General features: G+C 37.3%; 1 protein-coding gene across 4 annotated transcripts in view; it reads left to right on the top strand.

Annotated features, from left to right (window-relative positions):
* Nucleotides 1–19,510, top strand: part of tenm1 (teneurin transmembrane protein 1) — a 2,340,669-nt gene that overhangs the window by 1,908,067 nt on the left and 413,092 nt on the right. The window lies entirely within an intron of this gene.

Here is a 19,510-nt window from a genome sequence, read left to right on the forward strand (position 1 = left end):
ATATAGTATGCATGTTCAAATTTAGTAGTTAAGTAAAAGCTTTAATGCCAACAAATCACTTCAGTGCAGATTAGATTGCTTTAAGCACCTTACACGGTATTATCGGGAAGGTTATTGCAGACTCACAGTTCACTACTTCATTGAAAAGAGCTGATCACATTTTTGCATAAAGCTTTTATTTGGCTTGAAATCTAAATTCCTCATGTAAATGTGCTGGAGATGTCATTTTTATAGATAGAAACTATGGTAAGTGATGAAAGGAGTTCAGTTTCTGACATGTTATTGCTCAGTTCACCTGCTTTTCTGCATATTGGTGATGCAAATGTAACTATGGTCAATATATTCAATACACTTTATTTTGGAGACCAAATGTCATTGCATGCACTGAAAATTCACCAAAGCGGACTGGCAATAACTTCTGTAAAATACATTTCAGACAAGCAAATTCAAAATAGTTTAAAGTGAAGAAAATTGCTGTGGCCTTTACAGTTCCAAAATGTTTCATATTTCTATTTCATCCTCCCCAAAGGCTGTGTAAGAGCTCAGGACAGGAGCCACAGTGGTAATAGAATCCTGTACTGACAATCATGTGGATGGGAAGCAGGTTGGCTTTTTGTCACTGTCCCACAGGACAGTAATATTGCAGGTTTGACAGGAGGTGGCAGACAGGCTTAATACCGTATGCACTGCTTTCAACCTTGGCTAAATGGTAACACTCTCTGAGTCTTGCCTAGAAATTGAATCAAGTAGTCTATTTATTTCAGTATTATATGAAATAAAATTGACTCTGCCAGAATGAAATTTGATTATTATCAACTCCAGATTTTTTTGTGTGTCACTCCAGATGTTCAACCCAGCAATTCCAGGTGATTCACTCTTTTGCACCTAATGAAATTTAACACAAAAATACAAGAAAATAACAGCAGGAAAAGGTCACCTAGCCTTTTAAGCCTGGCGTTTATTCAAGGCAATCATGGCTGATCTAACCCAGGCAATTTCCTCATGAATCACAACTGGGTTGCCACCAACCATGTATTATGCTACCTTCAGGGGATTGTTGAGGTAATTGGCCCACGGTGCCTTGTAGGTGGCTATGAAGAGCATTTTCAAACCACAGTGCTAATTGATATACTCGTAGTGTAAATTGCGTATGTACAGAACCTCGGATTCTTTCAGGTCCCACTCTATCAACAACTTCCACCAACCTTCCTTCCTAACCTCAATCCCATCCCTCAATTTACTATGTATTGTACTTCGACCTGAAGCCTTAGTGGTGGATGAACTTACTTCAGTAAAGCTGAAACAGAATACAGTAGTTGCAATGTCCATCTAGCGCAGCTGTTTGGATTCAGAGTAAATAAGCAGCACAATCAGAACTATTAGCATGGCATTGTTAGAGTGTGTTTGGGGGTTAGTAAATGTGACAAACATTGACTTCAGTAACCAGCCTTCAGATCTGAAAACTAGTTTGGCTATGGAAATTGCTTCTCTTTTGCAAACAAGCATCAGGTACACAGATGCATTTAAGAGGAAGTTAGAGAGGCAGATAAAGGAGAAGGATAAGAATGTTTTGATAGAGTGAGATAAAGTGCAGTGTGAGAAAACTTGTGCAATGCATCTGGATTGCAGATTAAATGTAAAATGCAGTTTGAAACAGTAAAATGCAGACCAGACAGATTGGGAAACAGGCACTTAACTGATTCTCTACGTATGCATGATCCCAATCAACATCCCATTGTATGAATACGACAGTAATTAACATATACCTAATGTCTTGTTCACATTAGAGCATTAGGAGACTTATACAGGAAGCCTTTGTGACCCATCATGTGGCCAGCAATCTTAGTGGGTGAGTATTTTTAAAATTTGCGCTCACACTGGGACCTGTTCAGGTTGGTAGCTATGGAATCACGAGTTATCATCAGAGTTTTCAAATGCCTGGATCTTCCCACCAACACACCCAAAATAAGTGTTCATTACCGTTGTATTCATGCAATGGGATGACAAATGGATTGATGCAAATGCAGACATTCAGTTAAGTGCCTGTTTCCTGGTAAGCCTGGGCTGCATTTTACTGTTCCAAGCTGCATTTTAAGTTTACTACAATCCATATTCAGATCTGAAGTTTGGTTGTTGAAGTCAGTGTTTGCTGTATTTATTAACCCCAAAATATGCCCTAACATCTTGTTCATAAGAGCGAGACTTTGGGACAAAATTGACAGGAGGCATGTACATATATTAAAAGATATTGCAAGCTAATGGATATAGTTTTATTCCTTAGATTTGGCAGTTTTCACAATCATGGAAGCTGTAATCAAATTGCCTTGAAACTTAACAGCCTATTTTCTCTTTACAAATTAAGAATGATGAAGTTTTAACTATTATAACTGAGAACAGGTAACTCAAATTTAACCAAGGAGAAATACTAGTGAACTCTAAGGTGACTGGTATTCAGACTATTCAGAATTACTAAATAGTAAGCTGAGATTTTGCAATCAATTTTAAAATCCAGCTTAAGGTGTATTAGTTTCAACAAATAAAAACGAGAACTATAAAATAAAAAAATACAGCAGATGTCAGATATATTTTAAAAAAAGGTTCTGATAAAGGATCTTTGACCTGAAACATTAATTTTGTTTCTTTCTTGAGAATGCTGCATAACATGCTGAGTGATTTCAGTGTTTACTTTTTATTTGTAAAATTTAAACCACAAAAGATATTCCATACAACTCATCAGAGTTAATATTTTATGCATTGCACAAGTTTTCTCATACTGCACTTTATTTCACTCTATCAAAATATTCTTATCCTTCTCCCTTATCTACCTATCTAACTTCCTCTTAAATGCATCTGTGTATCTGATGCCTGTTTGCAAAAGAGAAGCAATTTCCATAGCCAAACTAGTTTTCAATGAATTTAAACCTGTGTCTTTGTGTATGGCATGACTGGAATATGATGCCACAGGATTAACAATTACATTTTGGCTTGGTACACTCAATTGAATTGTACATGTTTGCACACTATACTGATTTGTTCTATCTCAGTATATGGCAAGCGTCATGCTATCATATATATTCGTGCCATCCTGCTATCATATATGTTCAAGGTAAAGCTAAATCAAGATCAACAGATGCCCCCCAGAAAGAGATCAAGGTAATGACAAAGGATTAACTAGATTCTTTCTATATTTTTGTAGCCATGTTATAATTGTTTTGGAGTAAACAGCTCTTTGTTGTTCCATGTATCTGTGACTAAGGAAGCCGTCATTCAGTTTAGATCACTGATATTATGTGACATCCTATATTTAGGCTGTTTGAAAAATAGATATTAATGCTTCATTTGGCCATTGGAGGATAATCTGTGAATTCAGTATAACGCAGTTAAACAATGGATGTTACCGTTGATGATTTACCGTCCAATTTTCTGGCATAAAAGATACAAGGCTTTTTGAGTTATAAATGTTAAGGGGCTTTCTTTCTGATGTTTCCAAACTCTCATAGCAAGGGACCTTAGGGAAGTTACTTTCAGTCAGTGGAAAGCAAGTCAACAGAAGCCATGATTGGGTCTGTGATCAATTTACTTGAAGACTCAGGTTTGTTTAATGTCATTTCCAATACACAAATGCAAAGGAGGACAAGTACAGTATGGACATGTAAGTGGAAGTTGATCAGGTCCTGAATCACATACAGATCCAAAATTCTGTTCTTTTGCTCACCAAGAAATTGAATGATCTGCTTGCACTCTGTAATTATTAGGCTTCATTCTCTGGTATTTAATGCCTTCCATCTTTGCCCATTAAACCAATAGAATTAAAATCATGTGAAAATATTAAAAACAAGATTTTCCCCAATTATGCATATTCATTCATCTCATTGTGTCCACTGACAGGATAAGCACGCCACATACTACGAAGCCTCAATTATAAATTAAAATTTACTAAATAAATAATTTAAAAGTATAAACAGGAGGATGTTTGCTCTAGTGACTCAAGTAATTTAAATCCTTTCAACAGAAAATGAACATGGTTGCCATGGTGCATTGTAACCTACAAATCCACAAAAAGGCTTTTTTATGCTAAGTATCCTTGCATCTCACTGTGTAATCTGTAATAAAACTGCTCGACAGTGAATCATGAGCTGCCGTTTTAGAAAAACTAATTTAGTTCCCATGTTTATGCAATTCATTTTTTTATTGCTTTGACTTTTTGTCAAGGAATGTCATATTATAATATTAATAATTTAGAAACTCAATGCATTTCTTTCTTGCAGGAAATACTCATATTTTATAGAACACGAATTTTCAAATTATATTTGGTAAAATTATTATAAATAGAATTGAGAAGGTAAAATAATAATAAAAGATTGATATAAAAATGTTGTTTGGAAAGAATGCATAATTACTGTCAGTTCCCTTTATGCGGGTTCTTCATAAGTAAACACATGTAAAAATCGAATAAAAATTGAAAATTCAAGCCACAACCTTATATCCCTCTGGTGGTGCTTAACATAATTCAACCTTGAAAGGTTGTTAAAATACTTTATTTGGTTCTTCTCTGACACAATGGAGTATTAATACATTGCACAATGGTAAACATCTTTTTTCCTTGGGGAATGAGAACGACTTGCTTGCATTCTGGTCTCATCAGTTACCCTGGAACTCAATGTGTGAACCACAGCTTCTTCTATGTAGGGGGCAGGAAATGCTTGATTGGAGTGCTGGATGGGAATGGTGTGATGAAATGATGTTCTCCTTCTGCTGCGAACACAAAGCTTCTATATGCTTCCGATGCACAGACTCAAGATTCTGAATACCATCTTAAATGTTCCATTCCTAGGAAGGGATTCCCAAGAGTCTATGGAGATGTTCCATTTCAGGGATGATTTGAATCTTTATCTCAGTCCACCTAGTTACCTTTTCCCTTGACAGATCTTAGAATAGAGTGTCTCTACTGGGAATTAGATTATTCAGCCCAGTGAGTCTGCACTGCCATTTGATCATAGCTGATTTAATTTCTCTCATAACCCCATTCTCCTGCCTTCTCCCACAACTCTTTGATGCCCTGACTAATCAATTAATCAGTTCATATCTGCCCAGTAGACCATAGGCGTTGTGGCAGGTTGTGTTGGGAGAGTACAAAATGTCATGAATTTCATCATCAAGGCATCCTTTTACTGAGAGGTGGCTCAAAATTTATGGGAATTGGTTCTCATTTTCCATGGATTTGCTGTATATTTCTATCTTAGCATGACAGTGTTGCATTGTGTGAGCAGGTAGGGTGCAAGTCTCATGCTTCAGTGAGTGAGGTAGCAATAGTTGTGAGCTCAGCCTCTACATTCATACAAATGCAAATATTATCTGCAGTTCAGCCATTGAGATTTGAGTGGTCTTGACTCTGGTGCATAATCACTCTGTGTTGAACAGATCCTCATTAGTTCTGTACACTAGCTCCACCCCTATGCAAAGTTTGTTGGAGCTGAACAGCAGCATTAAGGTGAAAAAGACCGAAAAATGTACTGGTCATTCCTGGGTTACAAATATCTGACTTATGGACACTTCCTATATACAAGCAAGCTCCTTTAATATTACTAAATTTGAAAGGTTGACATACCTATGAAATTCCTATGAAATGTACAACTATATTTTTTTCCCTCCACCCTTAATAATTGTTCTTATTTAGCAGTCCTTTGTTGTTTTTGATGACACTTATTAGGATACTCTAGAGACATGATTACCATATTGCATGATTTTTGTTTACATTCAGACTTAAGGACCAAATCAACTTATGAATGTGTGTAAAGCAGAACTGATTCATAACCCATATATGATCTCTATTGGGGAAATGACGTTTACCTGTTTTAGCTTGAATAACAGGGATACTGCTAAACTGTGAATAGACATGAAAATTCCCAGATTAAAACTGGGGACTTGCTTATCACCTTTGAACAGTTAATATGTACAATACTTCCAGGGATTGAAATGTCTAATTTGGCCACTGGTTGAGTGAGGAGCTGGGAATAGTCAGACAAAAAGAAACATATCACTCAGATTAATATTCAGTTTCTGTTTTACTTTTGTTGCTTATCCTCAGACTTCATTTGCTGTTGGCAGGACGGTAGTTAGAGTAGTGGAATGCTCATCTTGCAAGATGTAGGATGTCAGGGAATCTCATGGTCTTCCTGATGACTACGTCTGTGGAAAGTGCATCAAGATACAGTTCCCAACAGACTGGATCACGGAATCGGAAAAGGATCTGGAGGTACTCAGGATCATCCAGGAAACTGGGAGCTTCATAGATGAGATTTTTACTGAGGTTTTCACACCCAAGGTACAGGGTTCAGATAGATGAGAAGAGAGTTGAATTGAATTAACTTTATTTCATACATCCTTCACGTACATGAAGAGTAAAAATCCTTACGTTACGTCTCCGTCTAAATGTGCAATGTGCAAATTATAGTAATTTGCAATAAATAGTATGTATAGTAAGATACACAACAGGGCTGTCAATATAGCTTAGAAATGCAATTGTGTCAGCATGAATTAATCAATCTGATGGTGTGGTAGAAGAAGCTGTCCTGGAACTGTTGGTGCTGGCTTTAATGCAGTGGTATAGTTTCCCAGATAGTAGCAGCTGAAACAGTTTGTGGTTGGGGTGACTTGGGTCCCCAATGATCCTTCAGGCCCTTTTTATGCATCTGTCACTATAAATGTCCTGAATAGTGGGAAGTTCACATCCACCGATGCACTAGGCTGTCCGCACCTCTCTCTGCCGAGTCTTGCATTTGAGGGAAGTACAGTTCCCATACCTGGCAGTGACACAGTCAGTCAGGATACTCTCAATTGCACCTCTGTAGAAAGTCCTTAGGATTTGGGGACTCATACCGAACCTCTTCAACTGTCTGTGGTGAAAAAGACGCTGTTGTGCTTTTTTCACCACACAGCCGCTATGTACAGACCAAGTGAGGTCCTCGGTGATGTGTATACCGAGGAACTTAAAGCTGTTCACCTTTTCAACCCAAGATCTACTGATGTTGAGAGGGGTGAGCCTATCTCCATTCCTTCTGTAGTCAGCTCCTTAATTTTTGTGACACTGAGGGAGAGGTTGTTTTCTTGACAGCGCTGTGTCACGGTGATGACTTCTTCTCTGAAGGCCGCCTCATTATTATTTGAGATTAGGCCAATCAAGGGAGTGTTGTCAGCAAATTTAATTAACAGATTGGAGCTGTGGGTGGCGACACAGTCATGGGTGCCAGGGAGTAAAGGAGGGGGTTTAGGACACAGTCCTGGGGACTCCTGTATTAAGGGGCAGAGGGGCAGAGTTGAGAGAGCTCGCTCTTACCACCTGCTGGTGATCTGACAAGAAGCTCACGATCCAGCTGCACGAGGCAGGGTGAAGGCTGAGGTTTCTGAGCTCCTTGTCAACCCTGGAGGGAATTATGGTGTTGAATATGAACTGTAGTCCAAGAACAGCATTCTCACACAAGCATCCCTCTTCTCCAGATGTGTATGGACAGCATGTAGAGCTGTGGCTATTGCGTCATCTGTCGACTGGTTATGTCAGTAGGCAAACTGTAGGGGGTCCGGTGTGGGTGGCAGAATGCTGCAAGTGTAGTCCTTGATCAGCCTCTCAAAGCACTTGCTTAATATTGAGCTGAGTGTGAATGGACGCCAGTCGTTCAGAGAAGTAAGGAAAGTAGGCAGTCTTCTGAGGCCATTCCCATTACTAGCAGGTAAATCTCTTCAAACACTTTTGAGGGCTATGTTCTTTCAGGGTTGCAGTAGTCTGGTTTAGCACTGTTACTGACTCTGAAAGGTCACAGGGAAAGAATGCAGTTAGACAGGGTGATAGTGAAAGGGAACTTGATAGTTGGGGGACTTACAGGAAATTCTGTGGCCCTTAAGTAGATGCCAGGGTGGTATGTTGCCTCTTAGGTGCCAGAGATAAGGATATCTCTGAATGGCAGCAGAAGGTTCTCAAGGGGGAGGACAAAAAGCAAAGTGTATATATTGGTGCAAACAACATAGGTAGAACAAAGAATAAGGGCCAGTTCTATTAGCTTTAAAGTAGTTATGGAAAAAGATGGAACAGATCCACAGATTTAAGTCTTGAACTGGAGCAGTGTCAATTTTGAGGGCATAAGGCTAGGGTCAACTGGGTGTCTCTAGTTAAAGGCAAAGGACTAGTTGGCAAGTAGGAGGCTTTTAAAAGGGTAATTTTAAGAGACCAGGTCAACTTGTTTGTGTTAGGGTGAAGGGCTGACATATTAAGTTCAGGGAACCTAGTCTGACAAAAGACCTCAAGGCTCTGTTAATGAAAAAGAAGAAAGTACGCATCACACTTAGACACCTGGGTACGAATGAATCCCATGATATGAGACATACCCAGCAAAGGTCCACACCAATTCCACAGTTCTTATAGGAACCTACTCCTTTAATAAGGTGAGCCTGATATTCAGTGAAGCTGCCTTTTGGACTTGACATTTTAACCAAAGGTCCACATTGAAAACCTATTGTGACCTTTTTTTTAAACCAGCCAATTAGGAAGAAGAGTCATATTCAAAATCAGAGCAAATGATTTGAGTCTAGTTAATTTCTTTCCTTTCCTTATGGAGCCCACAGGACCATGATTTGCCCATAACAAAGGTTTTACATGGAAAGAGGGTAGCTGAGCACACTGCTTCTTTGAGATATCTGACCCAACGTCAACAAAAAAAGTAAAACCCCTTCTGACATCAATGGATCTGGGGTTGAGAGGGTACGCACCTTTAAGTTCCTCAGCATCTGCATCACCAAAGACCTTACGTGGTGTGTACACACCAGCTGTGTGGTGAACAAGGCACAACGGCGCCTTTTTCACCTCAGACGGTTGAGGAAGTTTGGTATGGGTCCCCATATCCTAAGAAATTTCTGCAGAGGCACAATTGAGAGCATTCTGACTGGCTGCATCACTGCCTGGTATGGGAACTGTACCTCCCTTAATCACAGGTCTCTGGAGAGAGTGGTGCAGACAGCCCAGTGCATCTGTAGTTGTGAACTTCCAATGATTCAGGATACTTACAAAGACAGGTGTGTAAAAAAGGCATGTCGGATCACTGGGGAGCCGAGTCACCCCAGCCACAATCTATTCCAGCTGCTACCATCCGGGAAGCGGTACTGCAGCATAAAAGCCAGGACCAACAGGCTCCGCGACAGCATCTTCCACTGGGCCATCAGACTAACTAAGTCATGCCGATTTGGGTGTATTTCTGTTACATTGATTGTCCCATTTATTATAAATTATTATAAATTACTGTGATTGAACATTGCACATTTAGACATAGACGTAACGTAAAGATTTTTACTCCTCATGTACGTGAAGAATGTAGGAAATAAAGTCAATTCAATTCAGTTGATATTGTTGAAAATTGTGAAGTTCATGCAGGTTACAGGAAGACTGCAGCCTTCACCCTGGGACAAAAAGGTCTAATGAAAATGATGAATACCATCTCCATTTAATTTATCCTTTCATCCATTGTCTTTCAAAGCTGAAATGTGGTTTTTCAGATGTTTTTCATTGATTTGCATCATTAATTTATCTATATTATGTCATTGTGATGTAAATAAACCTTAACTTTTATCTTTCTGAACAATGCAAGATATTTTTGTTGTGTCACTGGTTCCTTTTAAAAGAAAGCTTCTTGAGTTATTTCTGGTGCTTATTCTACTGCATGGGACAGTGTTGAACCTTGTTCTGAATACAGCATGAACTGGACTACATATTTATCGTATCTGGAACAATCTATACCCAAAAAGTGTAATACAGTGGAACAGATCACTGGGCCATGAATGAATATTCACAAGATTCTGTTTGAAAATACAGCAGGTTTGAATAAAAGCACCATATGCAAACACATAGCAAGGTTGTTCAAATCTCAACACACTACAATGGATTCATAATTCAACAAGAATGCATTCACCTTCTTCCTTTGCATCACCAATAGAACTCATTTCAAAGAAGTGCCTGAGTATTCATGTGAGGTTGATTCTTTTAAACCAGAATAGATGAAGAAGATAATGGATTCTGGCTTGGGTTTATGAACAACAGTCCCACACTTCAGAGAGCATCTACTAATAACACATTCCAAAATAACATCTCAGCCAATAAGTTACTTACATTTTCATGGCAAGTGAGGTACAAATGATAAAACATACAAATGATTTCTTCTTTACAAGTTGAACAATTCCCTCAACTGTGTTCTTTTCTATTTCAAGCAAGGTTAAAAAGAGGTAATACATTTGAAAGGGAAGTGCTTTCCCCATTTCTTCCAAGAAATCCAAGTTGTATAATGGAATTGTTGGCAATGAAATCAAGAACAAATTCTTTTGAATTCTACTTCAAAATTCTACTTCACCACCATCCATTATCCCCACCTTAAAGTGGTTCACTATATTTATTTCGTGAATACTTAAGGGGGATCTCAGATGTGATCATCATCTTTGATTACAAACAGGAGGTGAAAGGTCTCGGCCTGAAATGTCGAACTGTTTACTCTTTTCCGTAGATGCTACCTGGCCTACTGAATTCCTCCAGCATTTTGTGTGTATTACAGTCACCCTTGGATTGTTCATCTCGGGGGTCTGATGAAGCTATTATAAATAAAAGAGGGGAACATTGGGATTTTTTTTTTGTACGGCAGTCTGTTGTAAATGTAATGTGACCAGAATTTGGAACTAGGTTGGTGAGATGCAGAAAACAGAAGTGAAATGTATCTAACTGGCACTCTATGCAGGCAGTTTGGAAGTTTTTAACTACCTGCTCATTTGAATGATTTCTTCATCTTGTCAGTAGCTGTAGAGAGAGGTTCTTGCACACTGCGCTGAAGGTCTAGGTGAATGAAATGCAAATCTGGAGTTAATTTAGAGTAGGATGACTTCTCCAGATCGACAGACAAACCAAGTGGGAGCAGTTGTAGCTAATGTGAATGGTAACAATCTTTTTTTCCCAAGGTTCTCTTTGTCTACAAGAGAATAGAAGGGCTCAGAGAACCCATCCTATACAGCAGTAGAAAGCAAACTGTAAGCAAGAGTAAATATCCAATGGGAAGCAGCTATATTCCTAAAATAACATTGATAGATCCTGTGAAAGATATTCTTTCCCTGCTCTGAGTTTGCAACTGTAATTGCTTTTGTTGCAAATTTAATTCAAATCAGAAGTCTCACGCATTGCTCCTTGCCAACAGTTTCAGTCTGAGTATCCTAGTCAAAACTAGCAACCTTCTCAGGACCTTTCTCTCCCATCTTCTTTTGCTCTACTGGTAATCTATCCTATTTCAATCATCTGTTTATTCTTTCGGTCATCTCTATAGTCAGTGGAATGCCTGCTAACATATCTATAGCTAGGCAGCAACTAACTTTGCTGGGATTTCAATGTCAGCAAAGAAGCATCTGGCAAAGCTATCGCTGTCAACCAAAACAACTATAGGGCAATAGAAAGCCTCAAATTGTTATTGAATTGCAGTAATAGCAAGAAGAAAGAATTCAAAATCATTGTTGTGAATGTTCTGCTTTTGTAGTTTTGAGAGAAAACGACAGCAATCTGGCTCACAGTCTCAAATGTAAAGCTGGGGGGAGAAATGCTCCCATGCTTGCTCTATCCAATGTATTTGTTTGTTTGCTTATTTACTTCTTTGTATTTGTTATTTTTTCTTATTTTGCACATTGGTTGCTTGTCAGATTTTGTGTATAGTTTTTCATTGATTCTATTGTATTTCTTTGTTCTACTATGAAGGTCTGAAAGAAAATGAATCTCAAGGTTGTATAGAGCAACATATACATTCTTTGATAATAAATTTACTTTGAACTTTGAAGTTTGATTGTAACAATTCCTTGCTTAGTAGCACTCTTGGGTGGCAGGAAGATGACTGCTGATCTTAAACCTAGTGAAGAACATAAACCTTATTATTTGTGTCTTTTAATTAAAAGTTTTTAATTTGGTCAATTAATTTTGACATATAAGGTCTTCCCAGTGTTATAATTTTCTTTCACTCTTTCTATTATAACTAAATGTGACTGTGTCATTCTTTAGAACATAAACTCTTAATCCCTATATTTCACTAGAGTTGGCAACTTTGCTCTAAGTAATGCATATGTAATATAAATAGCATATATAATTGATCTCTGATACAACCAGAGCAAAAAGATATCAGAACATTTTTATTTTCTATGATTCTTTGATTTTATTATATGAAATATATTGGGCATACTGTTACTTTGGTTACTAACTGCAAATGGGCATGAGAGTTTTGCCCACTAGTTTCTCTTGCCTCCACATATTCATTTTCATTAAGGTCAGTGGAAAGTTGGTGTGTGATTTCGAAGAAATATGTATCAGGTAACCTTCTCGTACAGCTATTGCCATTGACCTAGAAAGTATTGGCTATAGGTTTAGGAAGTGTCAATGGAGTTATATTGATGAATTGCCACAACAATTGCTGTTCTAAGCCAGTAGTTCTCAGTTTTTTTTGGGTTACTGCCCCTTTGGCTCCCAGACCACATCCCCAGAAACCACCTTTCCCTTTAGGCCATTACATAAAAAACTATAAAGAATTTTTATTTACAAGCACAGCAAAAGAAAGTAGGAACTACAAATTCAAATCAGGGACAAATAATTGCAAAGAAATATTCAAATCTATTTAAAGCTACATATAAATTATTTCTTTATTTGATTACAGTAAAAACAATTTTCAGTAAAAAAATTTTAGAATGTACATTAGGAGTCCAACTATTCATGACTTCATTGTGTTTTCACCTTTCAATATGATGGCTGGGCTTGTTGCAGTGATATCACCTTCTCAACATCAGACTGAATGTCACTCAGAAGACATATCAGATCCCACGTTCAGCAATTTTTCATCTTTTTCATTGCTTTGAAAGAAGTTGGGTGACTGCATTGAAACTGCACTCCATAAATATGATGTTGGAAAGGCGATAAAGAACATCTTGACCATTTCCCACAACGTGGGATAGTATTTAGAGCTTTCTTTCTGCAACTAAAAACCTTGATATGATTTTTTTGAACCTTGGCTTCAACTCAAAGTCATTTTGTAGTGAGATCAGTTCTTCTTCCATCCTTCCTGTTAATTCCTCATTTCAAATGTTCTGAAATGGATTGATTACCCAATCTGGAAATTGGATTGTGAGAAGGTGCTTAAATTTCTCTGACGTGTCTTTATACTTGCAGATCATCGTCAGGTATTTTCTCTTCCAACTCAGAGAGGCTCAGAAATTGGAAATAGCCACAATGTCCAATGTTGCACTTAAATGGGTTTAATTTGGACAGAAATGTGGAGATGACTGATTTGATTTTGATAAGATTCACATAAGTTGCTTGCAATTAAAGACAGATTTCATTAAACTTTGTGAACAATTCTGACAAATTAACATTGTCATTCCTAATATTCCTGAATTGGTTACTGAATGAAGCATTCGAGTCTTCAAACAATTTTATCGCAGTTTCAAAAAGCACATAAAAGTGTCTCAGGCAGTTTTATTTTGAGAGCCACCTGACCTCTGTGTGCAACAGTAAGCATTCAAACTGTTTGTCATTCTTAATTCAATGCTCTCTAAATTGTTGAGAATTGAGAGCATTTTACCATTTTATTTACCACTGTGATAACAGTACTTAATGATTTGTGCAGCTGATGACTTGGGTTTTTTTGTGACAAGTTGTTGTCTGTGAATTACACAGTGAATGGTAAATATGTTAGGTACAGCATTTTTCAAGAAAGTAATAACCTCACGACAGTATCCTGTCATTAATGGTGTCCCATCAAGCAAGAATGTTGGTGAGTGGTATGTCCTCCTTGCTCAACAACCTGAAATATTGACTCCCCTTTCACATCTGTTTCTAGTCCCCTTGTAAATAATAACGCTTGAACCATGCTTTCATCTTTTGTGAAGCCCACAAAACCAAGAAGCAAAGATACAATGCCTGACAAAATTGTCTCATCCAACTGCAGAGCAAATTCTGTTGTCCTAAGTATGTTGCAAATTGTGTCTTCCACATTCTCAGACATCTCTTCTATTCGTCTTAGAACAGAGTTCTCACTGGGTGGAAATACTTCAATTATTTTGTCTGGTGACTTATGCAAAACTGTACTTGGAACCTCCCTTGCTGATGGCAGAATCAGTTCTTCTCCACTTGTGTGAGGTGTTCCAAATTTAACAATGAGCAACGAAATGTTGCATGAAATCTGCGAACCGTCACTGTTTAGTTGTGAAATGCTGACAAACATGTTTTCAAGTGTTTTCTGTTTCTGAAAGTTTTCATGAAGTGACTGAAAATAAGCCAAGTTTTTTTGTTATCTTTACTAGAAGGCTTTCTCTTCAAATGTTCAAGGAGCCTTCAAATGCGGTTAAGATATTTGAAAGGGCAGATTCTGAACTTTACCCCATTGAACACCATTTCTTAATTCACACAGAAGCTGTGTTACTGTGTGATTAGAGTATAGGAATCGTACTAGCTAACACTGTACTACAGTAGTGTATGGCAATAATGTGTGGGCCGAGTCTAGAAATAACGTGATGTCTTCAGTTCAGATTTCTCATGATACGCCAAATACGGAAGTGTCATATTGCTTTTCAACAACTATAACTGCTTTGACCAAAATCTAAGAGAATGGTAAGATTATGTGATTATTGAAATCAATTATAAGGCACTAAGGGTCAAATACTTATAATAAGTAATTCATTTCTTAAATTACATCTGTCATCACTCACCTGCCCCCAATGCTACCCAGTGCCCCCTACTGTCCCCTTAATCTTTATCAGCTCCCTTTAGAAACTCCCACAACCCCCCAGTGGGTTATATGGTGATATGATGGAAGGGGATGGTGGATGGGTGGTGAACAAGCAGGTAAATCTATCCAGAGTGGTTCACTGGCTCTTCATCACAGTTGCAGCTGCACTCCTCCAATTAAATGGAGGTGTTCCATTACATTCCTGATATCTGCTTTGCAGATATTGGGAAGGCTTTGAGGAGATAGGAGATGAGCCATTCATCACCAAATTCCTAAGCCATTGACCTACTCTAATACTTATGTTGCTGGCTGAACATTTCTGATTCATGATTTATCTCACGTTATTGATGTGGTAGTTTAGATGATACTAATACACATGATTGTCAATGATAGATTGTTAGGTCTCTCTCAAAGTAGGGAGGATGGATAATCATAATATTTAAAGAAAATTCTGAGATTTGAGAATATTACAAGTAAAAAAAATACATTCTGGGGCTAGATGACTTCTCAAGAATCAATGGAGATGGCATTCTTTCTGAAATGGGTGAAACAGTCCTAAGAGATTATAGCTTTGAAGAAAGGTTTTTTTGCAGCGGGTTCTGTGAGTGAAGACCATGCTGTATAAGAAGGAGTCATCTTGTGATATGAATCGGAGGGCACTGATTTCAGAGACAAATTTTGACCATATGATGTTGTCTTAAAATCTATGTTCTAGTTGCTTCCACTAATTTGCCCTAGGCTTTGATATTTTATCTGGCTTTTTGTGGATGGATGTCTCTGTGCCGAAAAGGTGGATGGATTTGGTGAACATTGCTTCACTGTCACTTTCATTCCTTAGTGTAGAAAGAGGCATTGTTTGTCATTATAGGAAAAAGTCAGTGGACACATTACAGATCATAAGAAACCCAGTTTTCACAGTGGGCAACAATGCCAGCTACTCGGAGGAGGACAATAAAACTAAGGGTGAAATGGATTAATATAGCTACACACCAGTTAGAAGGCTACAAAAGAATCTTACAAATGGCAATTAATAAATACTGAATGCATAAACACCTCTGGGTTACATAAAAGATATTAAGACATAGAAATCAAAAAAGACTAAATGATGAGTGCTATAGAGATGGTAAAGTGGCAATTGTTTTGAGGCAGATCACCAAGTTACATTAATATAGGCACTGTCATGTTTCTAAAAGCATTTTCAATTGATGCAAAAAGATAAGACATCAATGTGATGAGGATGAAATTGTCAGATGCCGTGGAAGAAAATAAGAACATTCAGAGAAATATTCATAAAATAAAGTGTCAAGAATGAGGGTAATTGAGGCTGGCAGAGCAAGAATATATTTTAGTTAATCTTCTATTGCTTCTGAGAGTTTTGAACAGTTTTAGTCTGATATTAAGAAAAGCAGAAATGAAATACTGCAAATGCTGGAAATATGAAATAAAACCATGGATGGCTTGTTGAGTTTGAAGCTTTCTTTAAATAAACTATTAAATATGTACTCTCTTTCTCTCTCTCTCTCTCTCTCTCTCTCTCTCACTCACTCTCTGTCCCTCTCACTGTCACACTCTCTCAGTCTCCCTCACCCTTACTCTCACTGTCCTCAGAGAAATGCTTTGTACTCTACTGTTTTCAGAGTCCTCAGGCTTTCTGTTAGAGGAATCTTTTGCAATCTTTAGGTCAATGCAAAAAATATCTACTCTGTAAATTTACTACAGACAGAGCTGATGTGGTTATCAGTTTGAATACTTGTAAGTCATTGTCCTGCACTCATCTAATACTATTTTGGTGAATCTACAAAAGGAATCAGCTTTGAATTTTGGATCTGTAAATTAATATAGAAACAAAGGAGTTGCCGACTCCATTCTCTGCTCATGAATTTGCACATGAGTAAATTGTTGAGTGATGTTAGAATATCTGACATAGGATTTTGAAATATGAAATATTTTGTAGGTTCTTCTCCCAAAGGAAAAGATGTTTCTTTGAAAAATGCAATTACTGTTGCTTCAACATCACTAAAAAAGAAGAAATCTGTCATTTTTCTTTGCCTCTTCTCTTAACACGAAAAGTAAGTAAAATGCTTGGTAAAGTAAATAAAAACAAATCTAATACTATTTTGTAGTTTCTTTAGTTAAGACAGCCATAAGGATTTTGTATGTATTCCCATTTTGCTTGCGATGGTGAATTTCGGACATTGCAATCAGCGTTGCTGCCATTGAGAGATCTATTTACTCATGCAACAAAGCTCAGAAGCTGTGCAAAGCTATTTGAGTACCTTTGAACACAGGTCATTGAAAGGTAACTTGTTATGCTGGTCCCTACTGAACGAAGACTTCAATACTAAAGATGAACAACTGCAATTTAATGGGGCTTTAAAGAGAACACATCCAATGACCTGGGTACAATTTTGATCTTATCTCTAAAAATATACACTTGTTACAGTGCAAGTAGTCCAGCCTTTTTCTTAAATGGCAGGTCTGTCATATGAGCAGAGATTGAGTATTCCACAGATCAGGCAGTTCTCCTTTGAGCGAATGTCTCTGGAGTTTAGAAGAAGGGGAGGTGACCCTATTGATAGAATAAATAGGGGAAGGAGTTTCTTTTCCTTGGAGGCATCTCAAACAAGGGGTCATAAATTCAAAATAAAGCTGGAATAAAGAGAAATCACTTTAGTCAAAGGATGGTAGTTCTGTAGAATTCTCTGCCCATAAAAGTGTAAAGATATTGTCAATGATTACACATGCAGCAGGTCAAGACATCCTTTTTGATCTGAAACAGCTCATGTTTCAGTGATCGATCATTTGTTTTATTTCAGGTTTACGGCATTTGCAGGTTTTTTTCTGGTTTTCATTACTGTTGAATTCATTGCAACTCCACTTCCAGGAATGCCAAGAAATTCCCCTTCACTCTTCAAAGGGAATTCTTTCTGGCGATTTAGAACAAAATAGTTCTGACCCAAAACAAAAACATTCATTTTTTTCTTTCTATGGATGCTGCCTGACCTAATGAGCATTTCCTGAATTTACAGCTTTCAGATCAGACATGGGTAGCTTGCTGAATATTACAGAATCCAAAAGATATAGGGATGTTACAAGAAAATGGCGTTGAGGTTGAATGTCAGTCATAAATAGTAGAATAGACTTCGAGGGTCAAATAACTTGCTCCTGATTGTGTTTCTTATATTCCCTCTTCTGTCTGATATTTATGTCAAATATTTAATATAATTTTAAATGCTTAAAAATCATAGTTCAAAATTATATTCTAGGTGGTCAATCAAAAATTGAACAATTACAAAGGGGTTATCAAGCAGTAGCAAATCAAGGCCACTGGGCTTGTTGTCATTGAAAGTCCAGTTGCCTTGATTTACTACTTCTTGGTATACTATGATCTGGATGACTGAGAAGCTTCAAAGATATTCAGAGGGGTTACTATATTTCCAGAGGGTGTTCTTATCCTATTGACGGGTAAATGTCAGAATTAATGAGAAAGTAGATTCATCTTTACCTTAGCACAATATACAGCAGACCTCAAAACAATAATAACTGGCACTTCTGACTCAAACTTCATTATTTTAAATTTTGACCCTTTACTGTTTGCTTCTGCGGATTACTAGCCATTCCTTCCACTATTTTTTTTTAAATCTGAGTTTGATTTTCCTTTTTTATTATTTTGTAAGATTTACTGAAATAAAACCACTTCGCCTACTGTGTGGAGGAGTGGTGTATGATCTGGGCACTTTGAAATACAAAGAAAAGTAATAGTGCACATGAAGGGAGAACTATTCATGTAGAAGCAGATGAGCTCTGCATTAATTTTGTAAATTCTACCCATGGACTCGCCCTGGTTTTAAGATTGTCTTTGAAAATAGGTAAGTGAGTATTAGGAATCAGACAGTATAGTCCACTTTATTCATGATAAAAAATATATCAATTCTTCCAGTTACCATGTGAAAATATTTAATGACTATCTTTTTAGTATCACAATATCACCTTCATTTGCATTATTTCAGATTGCATCAAATATTATTCAATTTCCAGTTATCCAATGGAATTTTGTTGCAACTGTGTGTTTAATGTGCTTTGAAAACACTCCCAGCAAAACAAGTTTGCACCAATAACAGTGGTCGCATGACTGTTAGTTTAACATACAGATCCAACTGATTCATTCTCGTCCTGAAGAGGGAAAAAAAGATCAGACATGATTGAATGGTGGAGCAGACTCAATGGGCCAAATGGCCTAATTCATCTAGTATGTCCCATGGACTTATGGTCTTATAAAGCTTAAACCCTGCTCTTAAATCATTGTATTTATTAATATCATGTAATTTGTTTACACTGTGAGCTTCACACAGATATGGAATTTCATTGCACACTGGTATTTATGACCATAAACTAATTTGAATCTGATAACAGCAGTTATTCAAATTTTCATAAGGAAAAGAGGATCAAGTTTTGATGAATATTATATATTTACTTAGCATTGACAAACATATATGAATTTTATTGTGTAAATTGCATCATGATTTCTCACCATCATGGATCGCTTGTCTTTGCTTTTGTTTAAGTAATTCATTCAGATATTAAGCCATGGCATGCCAGATGGACTTAGACACCACTTGAATATCGTAATGGAAAGTGACTTGCCATTTTTGCTCGTATGTGCTTATTGCACACTTTGAAAATTATTTTCCAGTGTATGATCCAGATAGTTGTACAATCTTCAACTGATAAAGAAG

The sequence above is a fragment of the Mobula hypostoma genome, chromosome 10 (genome assembly GCF_963921235.1).
Source record: "Mobula hypostoma chromosome 10, sMobHyp1.1, whole genome shotgun sequence".
NCBI classification, from domain to species: domain Eukaryota; kingdom Metazoa; phylum Chordata; class Chondrichthyes; order Myliobatiformes; family Myliobatidae; genus Mobula; species Mobula hypostoma.